Source organism: Theobroma cacao, chromosome 7 (assembly GCF_053813885.1).
Source record: "Theobroma cacao isolate CCN51 chromosome 7, ASM5381388v1, whole genome shotgun sequence".
Classification (NCBI taxonomy): Eukaryota; Viridiplantae; Streptophyta; class Magnoliopsida; order Malvales; family Malvaceae; genus Theobroma; species Theobroma cacao.
The window spans coordinates 33,574,385-33,593,379 of NC_142645.1; the positions used below are offsets into that span (position 1 = coordinate 33,574,385).

Consider the following 18,995-nt stretch of genomic DNA (forward strand, 5'->3'; position numbering starts at 1 on the left):
TCACAGAGGCGTTTTCGTCATTTTTCCTCGAAATTTTTCGAACCCGACTAAAAATGTAGTAGATGAGTGGAAAACACATATTTCATGATTTAAAATAAATTTGGGTGTCTAAAACATTTATTAAAAATGATATTGCAACTATTTGAATAAAATAAAAATATTCAATAAAATATTCTAATTTCTTGTAAAACAATATTTATAGAGTCATCGGTAAATAATTTTTGTAATGTAAAAGCTAAATAAATTCATACGTACTATAATATAGATAACCGGGATATGAAATTTACTTTACAGTGACTCATGGGCCCACAAGGAACAAAAGTGCACAAAGGTAGTAAACCTACAGTTTTTGGAGTAGTAAAGTGGACTATAATCCTGGACGATATCTGCTATCGACAGGCTACCTCGGGCCTAAAATGGTAGAAAATGAGGGTGGTGAGATTATAAAATCTCAGTGAGTAAACAGATACTATCTAAACCATCTAAAGTCGAGTAAATGGAGACAGATAAAATAGTTTAACATACTGAAATTCATCACCTTTCAACTTGTTTCAACCAAATAAAATCAATTCATATAAATCGAATAATTAACATGGCTTATGAATTTCTTAAAACTTTGGCTCGTGCCAAAATCATTATCATACTCAGTCATCAAGGATACCTTGGCCGAGGGCTATCCCAAACCGAGTCCTCCAAGGTTGTTAAAAAGTTATGTACGTATAAATCATGTTTTTATTTTGAAAACATAGCCGTTCCTTGGCGTTGGCTGAGTTCCCCTCACGTGGTGGTTGGACGTGAAGTGATGTCACGACCCGGAACCTCCCACGGGCCCATGACAAATGCCGCGACATCCCGATTGACATTCATTACCCGAAATACCAACCGAAACCCCGCAAGGCTTACCTATTAGTTTCTTTCTTTTCCTATAAGCAATCGTTGTTAAACATTCCATTTTAAACAATTACCGGTCGTTTTCGGCTCAAATAAATCAAAAGATAAATTTTTAAAAGGATTTATAGACAAATATCACTATTCACAATATTGATTAAAATATAGCATTTTTATATATAACAATATTTATAGAAACACGTGTAAGAAATCTTTTGTAACGTGTAAGTAAAACAAATTCATACATGTAAAAATTTACAAAGTTATAATGTACGATAATGGTTACAATGACAAGTGGCCCAAAATACACCTAGTGTTGGTGCTAGAAACCTACTGTCTGTGTGGTAAAGATATCAACTGAAATCCTCGACAAAATAGGGTATCTACAAGCTACCACAGACCTGAAATGTTTGGAAAGGAGGTGGGTGAGATTTTGCAATCCCAATGAGTAAACAGACATTATCATAAATATCTAAAGGCAAGTAAAATGGAGGCAAGTTTAAACAATAAATTACGAACCATTTCATAATGTTTTCAATTTATTTCTTAAACCATAAAATATTTGTAATTTACCAAAACAGTTGTTAAGACTTATGTCTTTTATTAAAAACAAGGCTCAAGCCAAAACTAATCCTCAAGGATACCTTGGCCGAGGCATCTAACTGAATCCACCAAGGTTGTTATAACATTTACATATGAAACACATTTTTATTTTTAAAACAAGTCGTTCCTTGGTGTTGGCCGAGTTACACATTCACGTGGGGGTTCGACGTGAAGTGAGCTCTAATACTACCTCAGGAGTTACCCTCTTCGCCTCTACAACCAGAGTAACTATATAACCAGGTTTACCGTGCCTCTCTAATAGGCAGTCCACGAAAACCCATCACTACAGTGACTAACCCACCAATTTTAATAAAATTTCGACAGTATAACGTGGCTTTTATTTATTTATCCAGCTGTATAGTAAAAACAGCTTACATAAATTTCTCAATACACTTACAAAATATAGCCACATATACTCATATCTCATAAGCCATTCATAGGAAAATATATAATTTTTAAGACAGTTAACAGCCTCCAATTACTCAATTTCATAATCAACCCAATATATGTTTATTTGTCACATTTATTTGTAAAATATCAAAAATCTCGTTTTAATCTCGTTTTCATTTCATAAAATACATAAAGAGCATTAAAAATAAACTCTAGATAATTTACAATAATAATAAGTTTACTCATCGTTTGTACAAACTAAAAGCTTTCTAGGTGCCCAATAACTACTCGTCGGGTACGATTTCCTTGCCTTTACCGGAAGGCTCTCCTCCTAGACACATTGTAAAAATTTACTCAATTCATCACATTAATGCTAAATAACTATATATTTGACTTAAATCCTATACTAATGCATGGTATGAAATGCAATAGCCAAAAATGGCTTAAACGCGGTATTAACCTAATTTTGACACTTTACCCGATAAATTGCTAACGTTCTCCATTTTAGCTCTAAATCATCCCATTCTCTCTCCAACATTTCTAACCATTAAATATCAGCCAATAACCTTCTAAAATCACCAAAATCAGTTCACTTTCCTCCTTGGAAAATTCAGCCACAAATGGGACATTAACTTGGTAAATTTTCTACTTTGTTTTTCTATCACATTTAACCATTTTTCATCATTTTCTCTTCATTTCTCTTAGAATAAAAATCATATCATCATCATTGTACCTAATTGCAAATTCGGCCAAGGGTGGGTATTGTGAAAATTTAATGCTTTCTTGCCCAATTTAACTTCTAAACACATTTAACTAACTAAAACTACCAATTTAACTAAAAATCAAAACCTAAAAATTCAAAAATCTCTCCCCTAGAATTTCATCCAGCCCTTGATGTCACTTTTAGATCTCTCTCCTCAAGCATGCTAAATGGAAACAAAGGCATAGGAAAGGTAGAAATCAAGCTAAAGTCAAAAAATCATATCGTTAGACAAGTAAACGGGCGAAAAACGTGAATTCCCCTTTGAATTTTCTTGTTTCCCTTTGTTTTCTTTCTTTTCTTCCTTTCCTCTCTATTTCCTCTCTTGTTCTTCCTTATGGCCGGCCATTACTTAAAATGGGGTTTAAATGGGCTGACTTTTCATTAAAATAATATTAAACCATTAAAAAATGCCATGTGTCACTTTCCCATTGGTCGATTTTTAAAATTTCATCCATTTGTTTCCAAATTTTCACCATACACTTGTCCCACATATCCATAGCTTAGATAAAATTCTCAGACTTATCCAAAGTCTTGGTGGAGTAATTTTTGAAATTTACACTTTTGCCCCCGCAAAAGTCAAAAATTACATTTTTGCCCCAAAAACTGAAAAATTGCCCATAGACATATTTTTCATCCCTTATACTCATACCATTCTCCAATTTGTCAAATTTGATCTAAATTCTCTCAAAATCTCAAATTTTATTCGCTGGTGGTAAAATTACGATTTTGCCCCTAAACATCAAAATTCCCAATTTTACCCCAAATGAACCCTCGAACTCCAAACAATCATTTTTAGTCATTCCTAGACTATAAAATATTAAATTTCATCCTACAATTCCTATTTGAACTAGTTCAAGGTTAAATCAACTCAAGTGTACCGTTAGGTACGATACTAGGTTTCGTCTATTCTTAGGTGCTTTCCTAGCATAATAACATGCTACTCAGTGCATGTATGTCATGACATGTGTTTATAGGGTCGGGTTTTACAAGTGAACTCTAAAGTTTGAGCTCGGGAGTTACCCTACGTGCCTCTCCAATCGAGGTACATATATATGACCAGGCTCCGTGCCCCTCTAATAGGTTGGTCAACAGAACCAGCCCACTGCAGCAAGCTAAACCCACCATACAATAAAAATTTAACAGCATGATATGGCAATTTTATCATTATCTAGCCTATCAAGGCAAACAATAGTTTATACATTTCAACACAAATACCAATTCAGCCATTCATGCCAATATTGTCATAAGCCAATCAATTAGAACCATAAATTCACAATACATCAAATGGTCTCCAATTACTCAATTTTCAAAGCCTTCATTCAATTTCAAGACCATTTATGAAGTCATTTTATTTAAACACATTTTGTTTATAAAACCTAAAAATTTACCATTTAAACTCATTTTCCATAAAACCACAAAATCGGATAAAAACCACTTTAGATAATTAAGATGATAGTAAGGTTACTCACAGTACTAGGAGTTCGATATACTCCTATTTTTGGTCTTCGGGCACAATCTCTTAACCCTTGTTAGAGGGCTCACCACCTATACATCATACGTGACACGAATTTCAATAAATTGTGTCAATTTATCATAAACTATTTCAAGCTCTATAAATCTATATGAATGCACGAAATGTGATGCAAAATGTTCGAATAGCCGTTTAAATATGGTATTCGACCTAATTCGCACTATTCTTGGTGTAATTGGCTAAAACCTCCAATTTAACTCCAAATCAATTTCTTTCACTTTCTACACTCCAATTATACTTAAAATACCTCAATGACTGTGAATATGATTCAATTTATCAGTTCGAGCCATAAATCACACATGTCTATACATTAGGTAAAAATTCAAATTTTCATGCCAAAATTTCCCATTAAATTTCTAACCTCACCAATCATTAAATACCACCAAAATATCATGAAATATCATCAATTTCAGCCTCAATATCCTCCCTAGAAAATTCGGCCTCTTGTGGGTTTGTGAAGAACAAAGTGATTCCTTGCTAGATTTTCATACTTTCCATTACCAAACAAACAAAAACACTTAATTAGCTTGAAATATAGCAAAATCAATGCTCAAAACCTCTCCTCTCAAATTCGGCCAACATGGGTTCATCATGCAAACTTGAGTTCTAAGCATGAAAAATGAAAAAGAAAGCATGGGTAGTGTAAATCACAGGATAAAATCATAAAATTTTACCTTTATTAGCTTAATTCCTTGAAATCTCACACTTTTTCTTCAATTTCCCCACCTAAGGTTTGTGTTCTTTCCTTTCCTCTTCACTTCATGCTTTGGCCGGCCATATGGGTGAGACTAAGAGAGTTTTAAATAGATTTTACAAGAAAATTCTAGAACAATCCAAGCTTGACACATGGCATGTTTCCATTGGTCCATGTGTAATACTTATCTATTAAGCAATCTCTCTCCACCACATAAAATGTTTCAATTATCCACAATGTAAAATGTTAATGGCTGAAATCCATGGGCATGACAAGTGTTAGGTGGTGTAAAATTCCAAAATTCAAACTTTGCCCCCCTAAACTCGTAAAACTACCGTTTTACCCTTGAAACTCCAAAAATGTCAGAATTTAAATTTTTCACCTCTCAAACTCAAATCATACTCCAATGAGTCAAATGTGATCAAATTCTTTTCTAAAAATTCTCATTTTGTCCTCGGGTGACAAAATTACCATTTTTCCCCTAGAACATGAAAATTCTAAATTGACTCTGATTTTGCCCTCGAACTCCAAATCATCATTTTAAGTCATTCTGGGGTTTTAAAAATCTCAATTTCATCTTAAGATCTCTATTTAGTCTAGTTCAAGGCTTAATTCAACTTAATAGTACCATTTGGTACAATATTGACTTTTGACGATTTTTTTTCGGGGCTTTCCAAGTATGAAAGCATATTGTCAATCACCTGAAGGACATGGCAAGTACTTTATAAGGTTGGGCTTGACAGTTGAGTCAGTGTGTCATAGGCACAAATTGCTTTGACCCAAATTGTCTTCTCACCATGATTGAGGCATAGTTAATCGCTCCCCATGGCCCCATTAATGGTACCCAAGGTTCATCCCTACATTTATACATGACTGGGCGATGGGGCATCCATGGAGCTCTCCACGTTACCTCCACACTTATGAGTTTCTTGAGCCTAGAGATCCATTGCTCCTTAGTCTTGTTTGCCGCCATTTGCTTTCACAAAATTCTCTGATGGGGGCACTTTGCGGATGAAATGGCTTTCTGAACCTATTGACCTTGCATTCAAAGTGACTTACTATCTAGATGGAAAGAAGCTGTGCGCATCCCAGAAATCGTCCTTCCCCTTTTCTTTGACAATAATTCAGTGATCTGAGACTTTCTGCTAGGATTGAAGGTGAAGGATTGGCCTTGTTGATAACTTGCTCGAAGAAATCTATAATTTCGACCTCGATATGTCCTAAGACTTTGGGAAAGATCACTAGCCCAAAAATCCCTAAGGCCATCACAAGCTATCCTTGCTCGGTGTCCCGATGCTTCATGATATAACTACGTAAAAAACTCCATGGGATACATTCATTATCCCCCTTTTCCTTAAGTTTTGGTCAACTTCCCCCGGAGTAATACCCATCATCTTGGCTAGCTTTCACTTGTGTCTGGTCTTTTATCCTCTCTAATATATTTTGTCTGGATTATCAAGATCAATTTGTAGGAGAGCCGAGTACTCTTCAATTATGGGAACTATATCCACCTTATTAAATACAAAGCACCTATACGACAGATCCCAAAATTGCACAATGGCCTTCAACAACTATTCATTTATCTGAACCTTAAAGAGCTGAGCTATGTGGCCATATTTCTTATTAAAATTCACCCGAGTGGTGGCCCCCCACCTATCCCATATGTCAAGCAGATCAGTGAAGTCGTTCTGTTTAAGATCAAGGTGGACCCTATCAAGTAGTGATGGGATGTGATCTTTTGATAGGCAATTTCCGTCACTTTGTTGGGCACTCACCATGTGCTGAGTCACTTCATATATTCCGTCGTAGCTTGAAGGTGGCCATGATGACTCCATGGATGCAATTGGATCTACTTCGTCAATAGTTGTCAAGTGACAAATACTTTTCCTATATGCAAAATTATGATGCAAATGTGCATATGCAAGAATGATAACAGGTTTAAATTAGTATATACAAAAAATCAAAAGTAATTAAAAAATGAATGAAATTAATTAATGACATGGGTACGCAAAATACCTTCATTATTTTGTGGAGAAAAATTTAGAGCAAGGGGAATATGAACATTCCCTCATGTGTACCTAATCAGAGGGTATTCTCTCACTAGTGAGGCTCTACATAGGCAAAGGCGACTTTCGGTATTTTACATGCTGAGCTCAAGTTAAAGATGGAACTAAAGGTTCCCAAATCGTTCCTCACTGTCGTCTACATGGACTAGTAAGGCACCCCGATCCTCACCCATTAAAGGCTTCAAATGAACTGGGTTCGATCTGAGTGGGAGTCTTCACTAGCCCATGCGAAGGTTATCACCTCACGAGAGCGTAGCTACTTAACCCCCTCTTAATTAAGGATAAAGCCCGGGTGGAAGGCTTATGCATGAATGCAAGACGTGTAGTGTGTGAGAAGGAATATACTGATCTAGAACCAATAATCTCACACTCCCCTTATCTTAAAATCCCCGCAAATATTAAAACAGTAAAGTAATAATAGCAAAATAAATGAATGCATTAAACAAGAATACACAAAATAAATACTTGATGCTAGAGAAAACACCAAATTATTTAAGGCTTAGGATAACTTATGATTAATTAATGTCTTCACTCTCATTTTCTCCAATGGAGTCTCCAAGCTGTCGCAACGTTCAGGTCCGGGAACCCGACCGTTAGACGTGGGGTGATTTGGAAGTTGCCACCAATCTTTTTTCTAGGTGTGATTGGCCACCCTATTTTGTTCTTATCGACGAAATCCTAAATTAATTTTAGGTCTGTCGAATGAACGATAAACTGATCTACGTATATTTTAGATTTGGGTTCGGGAGTACGGTTACGCACAGGGAAGGGTTAGCACCCCCGTGACGCCCATTCCATGAACGGTACCATTTAATCTTAAGTTATCCTATTATAGCCTACTTTTGATTTTATTCCTATATTTTCTTAATCCTTGCTTATTAACTAACTTTTATCAAGTTTGCTGATTGAATCTTTTATTCGGTTTTACATATACAAATGATGCAAGCATAAAATGATGTCATGATTTGTTTGTTTTAAATAATGGGGTCGACAATCTTTTATTGGAAAATCATTCGAAGACCATCCCAACGCTTTGATGAAGTCTCAAAATTATCCTCACCTAGAGATATCCTCGAAAAAACTCGTCTCTACAAGCTCCTCGGGGAAATCCCATCATCGAAATTCTCACCCCATCAACAAGATAAATGTGGCATGCTATGACAGTATAAAATGATGATATCTACATGACTGCCTTTATTAATTTAGTTAGTTCATAATTCATACAACAATATGTTTAATAATTTAACGTGATTTGTTGCCTTATTTATATATATATTTATTATTATTATTATTATTATTATTAATTTATTACTTTATCATTTTTTCTTATGTATATTTTTTTAAACAACAATTATTCGAACTAATGGGTATTAGAGTATAGAATTCGGATTTATCTCGACGCTTCGATGAAAATTCGTCTCGAACTCCGCACCTAAGAAATCAACCAGAAAGAGGCAACTCTTTGCCCTTTTTAGGTGAAATCACTCAAATAATCAGTTTTTTTATATATATTTATTTCTTATTATTTTTATATTTGTATCATGATTTTTTTACTGTTTTGTATTATATATTTCCAAGTATTTATTTATAACATGAATATTTTTTCTTTCTTTTTCTTATTCTTCTCATTTGCTTATTATTATTATTAATATTAACTAAACTAAATCTATTATTGGTTTTCTTACTATTTATTTATTATTATATATATATATATATATATGTCCTTCTAAACTATGGATTTTTACTATTATTTTTATTATTATTACTATTATTATTTTTATGTATTTTTTGTATTTATTTTTGTTTTCTAACATTGAAATAGGCATTCATATTGCATATATATATATATATAGCCTTTCCTAATATGGTTTAAATTATAACAAAAAAATGCATTTTATTTAACAAAATGGGCTAGACCCAAAATCAATTGAAACAAGCCCAAACCAAAGAGAAGGATTATACCTTTCCAGGCTCAGATTAGCCCAGCTCAATGACCCATAGAAGGCCAAAAATTGCACCACGAAATCTGCTCAGCAGGCCCACAATACTGCTCTTCGAAACGCACCATTTGGTGCCTGTGACACTGCTCTATACGATGCCGTTTAGGCCTTAAACCTTTTAATTCTCCACTCCCCTAAAATGGTGCCATTTGGTTCTCTTACACTTGGGTATAAAAACCCCTTTTTTGGCCTTTTCTCTTATTGTCACCTTCCTCTTTCTCTCTCTAGTCGGTCAACCTCTCCCTTCTTTCTAAAATTTTCTTTTTCTCTTTCTCCTCAAACTAGCCGATCACTCTCTCTCTTTCTCTAACCGGTGACACCTCAAATCTCCTTCTTTTTCTAGCCGACGACACCCCAAATCTTTTTCGATGGTACCCTAAATCCCCCTCCTTTTCTAGCCTGTGGCACCCAAGGACTCTTCTTTCATAGTCGACAGCCCCCAAGCTATTTTCCTCATAATCGACACCGACCCACCTTACCCACTCTAAACCGGCGGCTCACCCAAGGACTTCTTCCTCCAAAACTGACAACAGCCACCTAAACTTTTCCTCTAAGCTTCAACCAGCAAACCCAAAAAACTTACTTCTAAAAACCTAAACCAAAAAAGAAACACAAAACTCACTCTATTTCTCTCATTTCATTGTGCATTTTCGGTTGATTTCTTTTAATCTTTTTTTTTTTTGCTATTGTGGTTTGTTGGCTACTAGGACACTTAGGTTTTTTTTATTTCTGGTTGTTGCTGTTGGGTTGGATCTATTTTTTTATTTTTGGAAAAATTCTTTTGAATCGTTTTCTCTTTTGGTTTTTTTTTTTTTTTTGGCTATGTTTTCTGGCTTTTCCAAAACTCTGCCTACTCTAGAATTTTTTGGTGTTCTTATAGAACCCAGTTGTCCAAATTTTTGGACAATCGGAGAGGGCAATCATGCTTTGTTTAGCATGAATTTCGGATGGGTGCTTTCATATCAAAAACAAATCTGCCGAAAGTGATCTTCAAATCTTGGCCACCGGAAGAGCATTTAATGCTCCATATTTTGTTGACTATGGAGGCCGTGTGGGTGCTTCAGCCTTTTCTTCTTTTTTTTTTTATTTTTTTATTTTATTTTATTTATTTTATTATTATTATATTATATTATTATTTATTTTTAATTTTTAGTTCATTTTGAATGGGTGTCTACACCAAGGTGAGCAATGAGTTAGGTTTGATTTTTAAGTTGTTGATGAATAGTTAATAATTAGAATTATGGGTTGTTTTATTGTTGAAGGTTATTTATTTATTTCTAGTCCGACTAAAGTAGTGCAAACTAATGACTAGTCAAATGGTAATTGAAAACTAGTTAGGAATAACTAGTAAAGTTTGATTTAGGAAACAACTTTTGGAATAATATTCATGTAAATTGAGTCTGTTATGATGCTATTATGTGTGATAAGTTCCAATGAGACCCCACATCTCCACTTGGAGCATTAATGGAAGTTGGAGTTGATTAAAGAATCAACAAGGACATGTGAGTAAACTTGCATTTAAACTATTTTAGGATAAATGCATATGTATTTGAATGAATCACTTGAAAAATTTTATTTGACTTTTCTTTAAAATATGCATGAGAACAAGCCTTTGATGAAACGTCCTTATATTGTAAAATGTGTAATGTGATGAATCCGTGTGTTTCCTATATTATGTGAAAAGTAATAATATGTAAAGATTTTTGTTTACATGTTGATATGTATGTGATGCCTTGAAAGGTAACGTTGTATGATAATTACAACCGTGCATGTGCAGTGTGGGAGTGCACATGACGGTAATGGTGCGGTGCGGTGTGGGAGTGCACCTGATAATATTTGCTGTGTGCAATGTGGGAGTGAACATGATGGTGATGGTGAGGTGCGATGTGGGAGTGCACCCAATGATGATATTGTAATGTGTGGTGTGGGAGTGCACATGATGACCTAGCTATGTGCAGTGTGGGAGTGCACATGAGTTGGGGGGCTGGCAGTTGTATATATGTTTATATATGTTATAAAGAGGTTAAGGAAATAAAATGTGATTGCATGGAATGTTGAATGTTGAAAATTTTTAATTACGTTCAAATTGATTCTCGTTGAGTATCTCTCATAATAGCCAAGTAACCTGGACAATCTTGTCTTAATGACCATTTAGTAGACATGACGGATATTAAATTAGTTGGAGCATTACTCCTATCCCCCTGAATATTGAATGATGACTCTCTTGGAAAATCAAATCTAACCAATTTATGGTAACAGTCCACACTGGCATGGCAAGGCGATAGCCAATCCATTCCCAAGATCACGCCAAAATCTTAAGTGTCTAACACCACTAGATTTACCAATGTATCTTTTCCTTGACTCGAACTACACAAGACCTATATTCCCATTTTGCCACAAATACCTCCCTTAAAGGGGTAGACACCATTAACTGTTCTTCTCTCATAACATGATCTTTACCCAACCGAAGTGTAAAACATGGAGAAACAAAAGAGTGGGTAGAACCAAGATCAAACAATACTCGAGCATCCATATTACAAACAAAAAGAATACTTGAGACCACTGCATTGGATGTTTGGGCCTCCTGTGGGGTTAAGGCATATACCCTTGCGTGGCCCCTACCAGTAGAACTCTGACATCCAGACCCAAATAGCTTACTTTGAGAGGAAGTAACAACACCTTTACCTTTAGATCCGCTAACCTCCCGGTCAGATGAGGCGGCTATTGAAGGAACAGACGAAGTTGGCTGGGTGGAGCCACAAGCAGATCCTTGTAGTTAATGAGCCATCGGGGAAACTCCTCTTCATATGTCCAAGTTAACCACACAAGAAACAAACTCCTATAGCGTGGAGGCATCTTCCTCTATGTCATCCCCCACAAATATTGCAACGATTGATAACTTGACTACCTTGCCTTGAATCTTGCTGCCTCCTAACATTGAAGGTTTTTTATTCTAATCCAATGCTGGCACTATTCAAGTCACTCCCCTGTTGAGGTAACCATGAGTCCCCCTGTGGGCCTTAACGGCCAAAAAATGAAATACCACTACTAAAGTCTCAATGACCTTGATAGCCCTCTATCTTGGCCCTCTTGACTCTATCCTTTGCAGCCCTACTCTCACTGCTCCTCATCTCAATACACTGAGCGTAGTCCACGGTTGCAGGGTAGGAATCAAAATCCTTGGATGCTACAGCCCTGAACAATGGCTCCACTAGCCCATCCATAAATCTTCGAATCTTCATCTCTTCTATAGAAACTAGATAGGGCGCATACCAAGCCAACTATCTGAATTTGATATCGTATTTCAACACCGTCATACCTGGGGTTTGTACTAATGCCTCAAACTCCTTAGCTCTCGTATTTCGTACATTGGTGGGTAAAAGTCAATTCAAGAAAGCTGAACTAAACTCATTCCAAGTCAACAATGTTTTACCCGTCAGCCTACCTCTACGTAAGGAGCCATACCACTCTTGTGTCACATCCTCTAATCGAAAAGCGGCTAGCTCAACTGATCTAGTACTAGAACATCTAAGGGCATCACAAATTTTTTTCATCTTGTCTAAGAAAACTTGGGGTTTCTCCCATGCATCAAACCCAGTACATGATGAAGGCTTAATCTTCAGGAAATCAAGAAGTGAAACCTCTACATGACCCCTCTCAACCTCAAAATGTTGGAGATCTGTCTGTCCTAGTGAACTAGGGGACACTTGTGCTGCATGTCTCTCCTCTATTATTTTCTGTATGTCATCCATATGGGTTGCCATCATCTCCACAACCCTATTAACTCCCTATAGACCTGCAGCCAAGTCCTCCATGGTAATGCCCCCAATCGGGTGCTTATCCGCATCACCTAAAGACTATTCCTTTTCATGTCTACTCACAGACATATCCTCCCTCACGGACCTAATGGCTCTACCACGTCTGCCTCGCCCCCTAAAGGTGGGAGCCCGTGACTTACCAGTCATCTCATTACGAGCGTCTTGCTCCCCCATCCTTTTAAAAGGTGGCTCGGGTCTTAGGCGACATTCTTACCTAGACAAGAGCAAACACCTATTATTAAACACATTTTACCATCATACTTAAGGGAAAAAGGTGGTTTGTAGAATAGGGAATCTATGCAGTTTCTTGGTTGTTAAATGTGTCGTGGTTCACAATTCACAACCGAAGTTTCCACATAAAGACTCGATACTCTGCTGAACCAATAATAAAAATCCTAAGACTTAGACCAACCTAGGGTTTTGATACCAACTTTGTCACAGCCCAAATCCTGAGCCATAACCCACGCGTGGGCCCAATGGCCATAGCTCACTAAGCCCAAGCAAGCCTTTTTATATGATCTTGTTCATCATTCTATCAATCACACATCATCATTCCTAAAGCCACAATTCTTAATTCTCAACTATAAGTATTTTAGTAATATATCATGGCAATCAAATACTTATATTTGTATCATCCAAAAAATGTGGTCATCCATCACCAACTCATAATGGACTCATCAATCAAAATATACGTATATTGTTTATAACATAAGTCTTAGCAATTTACATTAAGTGTACATGTACACATGCAAAAGACCCTTGACTACCAACGCAGTGACTCTGAGTACGGGTACGACTACTGAATGCCATGGTACCTACCAAAAAGTTGAATACAAGTGGACACCTCAATCTAGGTCCCAACTGCCTTTGAATCTGAAAACATGAAGTTGAAAAGAGTGAGTATAAACCCAGTGAGTGAACATAGGAAGGGAACAAGCAAACAATACAAGAAGTTTTAGAAAACATGATGCACTTATGTTGAAAACAATACTATTTAGCTCAATTCCTTACTAAAACCCCTCAATTCAACCCTTGATTTTTTAATGCCTTAGTATATAAAGATCCATGATCAACAATGAAGTTAAAGAGTGAAAACATGTAGCAGATTTCCAACCAGATAGAGAGTTTCTCACTGCAGCGAGAATACAATTTCGCTGCAGCGAAAATCAGGGCAGGAAACCACCCGAGAGTTTCTCACTGCAGCAAAAACCAAGAGCTAGGTTAGGCCCCAAGCATCCGAGAGTTTCTCACTGCAGTGAGAATGCATTCATGGTGCAGCGAAATTCAGGGCAAATGAAATTAGGGGGATTTTTACTACGACAAAAATCCATTCCTGCTGCAACAAAAATCAATTTGACGTATTTAACAATTTTCAACATTCAACATTCAATACAATCACATTTTATTTCCTTAACCTCTTTATAACATTTATAAACATATATACAACTACCGACCCCCCCAGCTCTGTGCACTCCCACACCACACATAGCTAGGTCATCATGTGCACTCTCACATTGCACATTACAATATCATCATCAGGTGCACTCCCACATCGCACTTCACCATCACCATCATGTGCACTCCCACACCGCACATCGCAAATATTATCAAGTGCACTCCCACACCGCACTGCACCATTATCGTCATGTGCACTCCCACACCGCACACTGCACACCGTAAATATTATCAGGTGCACTCCCACACCGCACCGCACCATTACCGTCATGTGCACTCCCACGCCGCACACGCACGGTTGTATTTATCATACAATGTTACCTTTCAAGACATAACATACATATCAACATGTAAACAAAAATTTTTACACATTATTACTGTTCACATAATATAAGAAACACATGGATTCATCACATTACACATTTCACAATGTAAGGACGTTTCATCAAAGGCTTGTTCCCATGTATATTTTAAAGAAAAGTCAAATAAAAATTTTCAAGTGATTCATTCAAATACATATGCATTTATCCCAAAACATTTTAAATGAAGTTCACTCACATGTCCTTGTTGATTCTTTAATTGACTCCAACTTCAACTAATGCTCTAAGTGGAGATGTGGGGTCTTGTTAGAACCTTGGTGAACTTCTAGTTGAATCTTTTAGTAAAGATTAAAGAGGGAAAATTCTTTTAAGGTTTGTTCTCAAGCTAATTTGAAGAGTCTCTCTCTCTAAAATGTTCAGCTAGTGAGAGAAAGTGCAGAGGAAAGACTTTTGAGGATCTTTGAGGTGAAAAAGTGAAAGAGCATAAAGAATCCCATAAAAAAGTGTACAAAAGCATGAGAATTGGAGTTAATTTGAGAAAGTTATGGAGGTTTCAAGGGTGGCCTCCATGGAAGATGGAAAGTTTGGAATGGAAAGAAGGGATGGGAAGAAGAAGAAGAAGCTGCTGGAAGTGAGGAGAAAGTGTTGGAAAAATTAGATATTTATCCTAGAGTTGACTAAAGTTTCACTTATTTACAAAAATGCCATTACATAATTGACTTTGCCTTCTTTTTCCCTTTGGCTCAAACTTTTTATTCTTTTTACACTGAGAAAAACAATAGATTAGAAGTATTCGAGTTCATGAAAACTTAAAAATTTAAACCCGAGACTCAAATGACCATTTTGCCCCTATCGTGAAAATTATCATTATTTCTATTTCTTCGTTTATTTCATTATTATATACATCATTCATTTATTCCTTAAGCCTACTTCGGCCTTTATAATATTAGAAAAACCCATTTCTAGGAGCTCACCAAGAAAATGTTAGAACTACCCCTAATCCACGTCATCGTGTCTACCTCCGCTACGCGTCTATGAAGGTCGAGGTTTCATATAGATGCATAGCTATCACAATTTAACAGAAGGGTAGCTGTCTTAATACAAAATGGTTACATATGGTCCTAAAGTTAATAGCATGAACTGATGCGATTTTCAATGCAAACCTTATTTCAACATAGCTTTCCCAAATAAGCTTGATTCCATTCATAATAATCTTGATGATGCATTTCTATAGTGCACAAGAAGCAATACACAATTAGACAATCCTAAACTCTAGAAAGTAAGTGGCACTTTTTAGCTTTGAAATTTTTAGAAAACTATAATTTTTTTGATTCGATTGTTTTGGGGACAACATCAAAACCAAAATTGAGATATAATGAAAAAATATTTTATATTATTGATTAAAATATATATTATTCTTTAATTCTTTAGCTTCCACCAGCCTAGCTAATTTTTTTGGTCTGCATTATGCCATCTAAAATTTGACCTCTAATTTGCTAGTGAATTCAGTTGGATCACCCTTCCCTAGCTTGCTGACCTTGAAAATTTCTACACATATTCTTCCCTTATCTCTTCTATGCATCCTTGATTTCAAAGACACTCTATTTACTGAAGATTTCATCACTCTTTCTCTTCTCCCTTCAAAAGCATCATAGGAGAAACAAGATATTGGCGACTGGCTGCAAGCAAGGGCATATGAGGTAGCATTTATTCTTTTATCAGCCAACTATATAACGAGGGTGCTTCAATTATGTACGCAGCTGCTTTTCCTATGATCTCTTCACTAAATCTGCATCAACAAATTTGTCTTAAGCAAATTCTGTAATATTTTTTTTCAATAAAATTTTCTCCCTGGGATCAACAAAATTTTCTTATAGCAGCATACTGGAGTAGCAAGTTCGTCCTTCTGTCTCACCCTTAATTAGCAATGTCAAGGAATTTGATAATGAGGCTTCAGTTAAGTAGCAAGGCTAGCTCTAGGAGGTCTAAGTTCAAAGCCCTCATTTCTTATCTTATAATTAATTAATATTTGATGATATTATATGAAAGGGATTTCATTAATTTGTAGTGCTTAAAATGCTGCTAATAAAATTTCGTTTTGTTTAATCTTTTTAGAGTTAGGGAACCTTTAGAAACAACACAACTTGCACATATACCACCCACATTGAGACCTACCATCAAACAAGCAATATGCAATAATATAGAACTTCCAACAGATATAATAAATTTATCAAGCACCAACCGAACCATCTCTAAGAAAACAGCAAAACTATAAAAAGATAATGGAGATAGAGCACTAGAACCTTGAGATCTTGCCCATCTCAAGACCCAATAACTAACTTGAACTAATTCCAATTTTAGAACTCAGATCCTAAAATTAATTACAAATTTATATTTAATAAATTACATCTAATTTAATTTTAGTTTATAAGTGATTTACTAAAATAATAGAATTACACATGCAAAGAAATTGAGAAATTTTATAATCAACAAAATAAAATTGATTTTAAAATTTTTGATATAAAATTCTCAAATTTTTATATTACGAAACTAAAATAATAACAATATTGATGTTTAATGATTCTTAATATTACAATAAATAATAAAAAATTAATATGAAATACAAAAAGGTAAAAAATAACTACTAAAATATTAAAAAGCCTATGTAATCTATGAATCTTCCAAAAATTTCTCAAGTAACCTTCCATTATTTTATTGTACCCAATTAAATGTATAAAATATTTAAATCTTTCCAAATGCAAGCAGACAATTAGTGATTAATCTAGCAGTGTTTATTTATCTGCAGTCAAAGTTTAAGTTTGATGTACAGCTGGAGCGTGACTTTTATAAGACATGGCTTAGTTTGAAACAAAAAATTAATAAGCGTATTGCATTTTGGCAATAATAAAAATACCTTTCCGAACAAAAATTTATGAAATGTTATTTTTATTTAATTAAGCTTTTATTTTAGATTTTTTTTATAATTGAGGGAATTAGTGTCCATACAACTTTTGTTTTACAATGTAAGTCCCATTTAAATGTTGATGTAACAAAATAACAAATTTTAATGAATTTTATCCTAAATAAGGGTTTAATTAATTAAAAATAATATTTTAAGTGTCCAATTAGGTACAATAGAGATTTAATTGTTTGAAAATTTTAAGAAAGTATAAGATCATTTTTAGTATTTTAACCAAAATTAGTGGTTCGAAAATTAATTAAAAGAAAGGAATTTCGGACTTTTCTTTTAAAACAAAGGATAAATTAAAAATGGGATATAAAAATAATCGATAAAATATGCGGACAATTATAACTATTTAAATATGAACTATGCTTTTTGCTTAAAGCATCCTAAACATTGCTGCTACTAAATTCACTTATGAACTATACATGAAGAAGTGAGAAGATCACTATATACTCGGTACAAGCAAACAATTGTACATATGGTATATGTATATGCTTAGTTTTGAGAACAGTATATGCTTAGAAATAGTACATATGGTATGTATCAAAACAAGAAAAGAAGTGTACCATATGTTGCTTCGTCTGATAACTATTCCTTTGCCCTCCATGCTTTGATCACCAAACTACACGAAATTCAATTATTTTTAGCTTTTCTATTACTATTTTCCTTCATATCTTTTCCTTCCCTATAAAAATTTAGAATGTAGAAGAAACACTATTAATTTCGATGGTAAAAGCATCATAAAGGAGATGTAAGATGACTTTTTTTCCCAGTTGCATTATAAAGGAAACATAAATAATGGTACACAACCCATTTTCATGGGAATCTTACTGATAAGAGAAGGAAAAAAAAATAGAGATTTCAACAATTTTGGCTAATGCAATTTATGAAATCATCAACTTACAGTAGAAATCTTGGAGACATCTTCTTCAGAGCCTCATCATCACTTCTTCAACAGATGTTCAGTTGTTTACCAATGGAAGACTTGACAATTGAGTCCGGTAGAACGGAAATCTTTTTAGTCAATGGAAGACTTAAACAAAGGCCATGCGATGAGTGCACAAATCCACCTTCGTACAATTATCGAGTCTCGTTAGTCAATGGAAATCATTTTAGTCAGTGGAGGACTTAAACGAAGGCCATGCGATGAGTGCACAAATCTCAATGGATGCCAACTTCATACTAATCCGTTACCGTAAGACACCATAAATTAATTGTTTTTGTAAAGATTCAATCATGCAGCACTGCAAGACAAAATACAATGATTTTTTTTTCTTTTCGGAATATTACACCACCCCACTAATAGACAACAGGTTGGGTTTCCAATCTTATCCCAAAATGAAATTAAAGGAAATGACCATTTACTTTAGCAATAGTATAATGGTAAGAGATTATAATTAAATGCTTATTTCATTACTCTTTTAAGTTCAAAAACAAACCCAGGTTTGGTAGTAATGCACCCATACCATAGCAATAGGCCAGGCATCTCAATGTCGGTAGCT

General features: G+C 35.1%; 1 long non-coding RNA gene across 2 annotated transcripts; it reads right to left on the reverse strand.

The window, feature by feature from the left end:
• Positions 1-1,061: 1,061 nt before the first annotated feature.
• Positions 1,062-18,663, reverse strand: LOC108662868 (uncharacterized). Of its 2 annotated transcripts, none has more exons than XR_016027579.1 (3): positions 18,398-18,663; positions 18,060-18,178; positions 1,062-1,289 (listed from the first exon to the last, which is right to left on the reverse strand). It is a non-coding gene; the product is annotated as an uncharacterized LOC108662868 (long non-coding RNA). The 2 variants fall into 2 exon arrangements; XR_016027578.1 differs by having other exon boundaries at positions 18,060-18,115; positions 18,398-18,658.
• Positions 18,664-18,995: the final 332 nt, after the last annotated feature.